A 3,707-nucleotide genomic window follows, 5' to 3' on the forward strand; every position below is an offset into this window, starting at 1 on the left:
TTTTATTTTATTTTTCCCATGATTTTAGATGCTTGCAGAATACTTATAAAAAATTTCATCCAAATCCATAAAGATTTAGTGGTAGAAAAAAATATTTTGTTATGCAAAGTTTTCTATTGATTTAAAAAAATATGTACATATATTTCTCCTCTTTCCAGATTTTGCAGTTTTCGAGCTATCACAGCCTGACTAGTCTCAAAATGGTGCTCAACCCTTCTTCTTTCAAGCCTGCCTCGTATTTCTCAAGAATTCTGAACCTCAGGATACTCTTTGGTAGTATAAACGTATGTAATTTAATTTTGATACTTATTGTCAGATTTTGAATAAATAGGGTATTGTTTTTATTACTAGAGTTTTTTCTCCTACACCAGTAGAAAGAAGAGTACTTGCTCAGTAGTTTAGAAAAAAAAAAAAAAAATTGGTCCCATACGACCCGAGTAGTTGACGGCCAAAGTTCGTGTGTCTAAAAGTACACTACCCTACCTGTCGTGTGACAGGTTTCCGAGGCTACCTGTCCAGGGTTAAAGTCTTCCTAATCCTATCCTAAACCCTAACTAATTTACCCAAACCTGTAACAGATCAGACAAATTCCATCCAATATACTAGTTACCCCCTCCAAAAGAAAAACCTTGGTAACAAAACTTTATTCTGTAACTCTATATTCAAAGATATTGCGCCAGACGACAACTATACATCATAATATTCTTACATAATAACACACGGGCCTAACCTCACTACGAAATTAGCCCATGTCACGACTCCCAAAAGGCATGTGAATGCAAACCATTACCCAAAGCAACAAATTGCTAACGCCAAATGCGAACAATGAAGTCCCTAACCGCAGATGCGATATATAAAAAGAAAATAAAAAACAAATTCACATATCCGTGAAACTCTACGGTAATTTGCACTTAATTTTAACTAAGTATTGCAACACATAAGAACAAAAACTGAACTCGGACAATAAAAATTTGTATAACTCTACAGACTAACGTCCTCCCCAGTTAAAAAAAACTACAAGTCACGCCCATTTGCAACCCATTAAAAAAACAAAGAGAGAAAAAAAAGAAAAATAAATTATCATAACCACAGCACGACCCAGATAACCCATATGATTCCCATTAACCCGTCTTTTTAATTTTAGATATATGTGTCAACAGAGACACCTCCGTGTTTTCATCTAGAACAACAAATCTATTCCCCTTCTTTGATTCAGCAACACAGAATGGACCTTCAAATTTAGGACCTAGCTTATAGTTCAACTGATTCCTGACATATATTTTCAGAAAACCCTATCTCCCACTGCCACTTTAATTCTATCTGGCTTTGCATGGCTCCTATCTACCATGTCTCACGTTTTCATTTCCAGGTTCTTAGCAAGACACGCATATCTCTTTTTCGCGGTACATACAAGCGATTTGACTGTTTCATCGCCTGATGGAATAGGCAACAAATCAAACGCACCCCATGCTGGGTAACCATACAGAGCCTCATTGGGAGACATTCCAATGGTATCGCTTAACAGTGTGTTAATACTATTTTGCACCTGTGGAATATAGCGATCCTGATTTGTACCATTACTCCCTACGGTCATCCGAAGAGCTTCAATGACCTTCCTATTTGCTCATTCACATAGGTCATTCACTTCTGGTCTATAGGGAATAACAGTGACTTTCCGAATGCCCATTACATCCGCAAGACACTCCAATGTTCTGTTCATGAACTCCCGACCGTTATCGGTAATGAGAACCTTAGGAACCCCATAACGGCAAATATACCCATTAAAGAATGCGATTGCCACCTCTTCCACTGTTTTATGCTTTAACGGGAAAATCTCTACGAACCTAGTTAACTCGTCCACAACCACCAACAGGTGCCTATGGCCATAACTACATTCACAGAAATTGTTCAAAAGGTCCATGTGGGCTCTTGCTGTGGGCCTGGTAGGAATCGGGAATGAACCCAGTTTACAAGAAACAACCTATGGCTTACATGCATTACAAACTGAACAACTTCTCACAAAGCCTTCTTCCAGAGGAATTGTCCCCGTACATTCTGATACGTCTTCTCAATCCCCAAATGCGGACTTCCAGACCTACTGTGAACAATATCTAACACCGTAGGTACTAAACTCCCGGGAACAACTATTTGCGTCGTATCACCCTCACCCTCACTATTTCTCAGTCTGTATCTAATCTTCCTCACTAACAAATTACCCTGTAATTCACCCTGCAAAAGGCAGCTTATAACCCTTCCTAACTAATTCTCCTCTAAGAAACACTTTTGCGTCTCTCAGAATTTCATCTTCATCTTGCTTAGATTCTACTAAACTAATATTCCAACCTATGCTATCCCCGGATACATAACATACATGAGTACCCTCTGCATTAACAAAACTTCTACCGTCTACCCTCTATATACTTGAGCTTAGCATCTCTGATTGTCATATACCACCGGGCTCTTTCTGGGGAAAGATCCGGCTTATTAAACAGATCCAACAACGGCTTATGATCCGTCAGAACCTCTACATGAGTGCCCAGGAGGAGCATTTTAAAGTGTATCAGATTAGACACCAGGGCAAAGGCCTTTTTGTCTATTACCGACCATAGCCGTTCATTACTACCTCATGTCTTAAACTTCCTACTGTAAAATGCAATCGGATGGAGTCTTCCATCGAACTTCTGCATAAGGCATGCCCCTATACCATCATAACTAGCGTCTGTTACCAACGTGAAAGGATGTTCCAAATCAGGAAACTTCAACACTGAGGGATTTACCAAGGCACCCTTAATTTTCTGGAAAGCTACTTGCTGTCCATCTCCCCATACAAACTGCACATCATCCCTCAGAACATCTGTCAAGGGAGATAGATGCCAGAATAGAAAAGCCCTTCACAAATCTAACGAAAAATCCGGCCATCCCTAAAAATGACTTAATCTGCTTTTTAGTCTTGGGAGTGGCAAAATCTACAATTGCCCTAACTTTATCATCATTCACTCTAACACCCTCTTTAGAAATGACATGACCTAAACATGCTATCTGCCTCTTGAGAAAATTACACTTAGCTAACTTGATCTTCAAACCCTCTAATCTAAGCCTTCTAAAGACTTCCTTAAGAAAGGGGAATTACGGAATTATAATAGTTAACTATGACGTTCGTACGGCTAGGCGTTTTGGTTTAAGCCAAAAGATCAAGAAAAACGCTACTCTTATAATACTGATGCATTTTTATCGAAGTGTTGCATCTTTAGCACAAACGATAACGACCACAACATAAGGCTATTTAACAAATATAATGAAAACACGATCTCATTCGACATCGATATCTTTAATCAATAATTATGAGGACAAACGTTTGAAAACCTATCAGTTTACCTGTAAATTTCGTCTTGAATTTCAATAACAAAACACACACACATATATACACATATATGCATGCATATATAGTATGTGCATATATATATATATATATATATATATATATATATATATATATATATATATATATAGATATATATATATATATATATATATATATATATATATATATATATATATATATATATATATATATATATATATATATATATATATATATATATATATATATATGAATGTCTTTTCCTGTAATACTACAGTGTAATATGAAAATAAGAAGGCCCATAAAACACTATTTAAACGTTGAAACCATATATTTCAGGCACTTG

At 36.7% G+C, this 3,707-nt stretch overlaps 1 long non-coding RNA gene across 1 annotated transcript in view; it reads left to right on the plus strand.

Annotated features, from left to right (window-relative positions):
- Window positions 1-344, plus strand: part of LOC136849657 (uncharacterized) — a 694-nt gene extending 350 nt beyond the window's left edge. The window contains exon 2 of the long non-coding RNA XR_010856349.1: window positions 159-344. This is a non-coding gene — a long non-coding RNA (uncharacterized lncRNA). The remainder of the gene's footprint in view (window positions 1-158) is intronic.
- Window positions 345-3,707: the final 3,363 nt, after the last annotated feature.

This window comes from Macrobrachium rosenbergii, chromosome 2 (genome assembly GCF_040412425.1).
Source record: "Macrobrachium rosenbergii isolate ZJJX-2024 chromosome 2, ASM4041242v1, whole genome shotgun sequence".
Lineage (NCBI taxonomy): Eukaryota > Metazoa > Arthropoda > Malacostraca > Decapoda > Palaemonidae > Macrobrachium > Macrobrachium rosenbergii.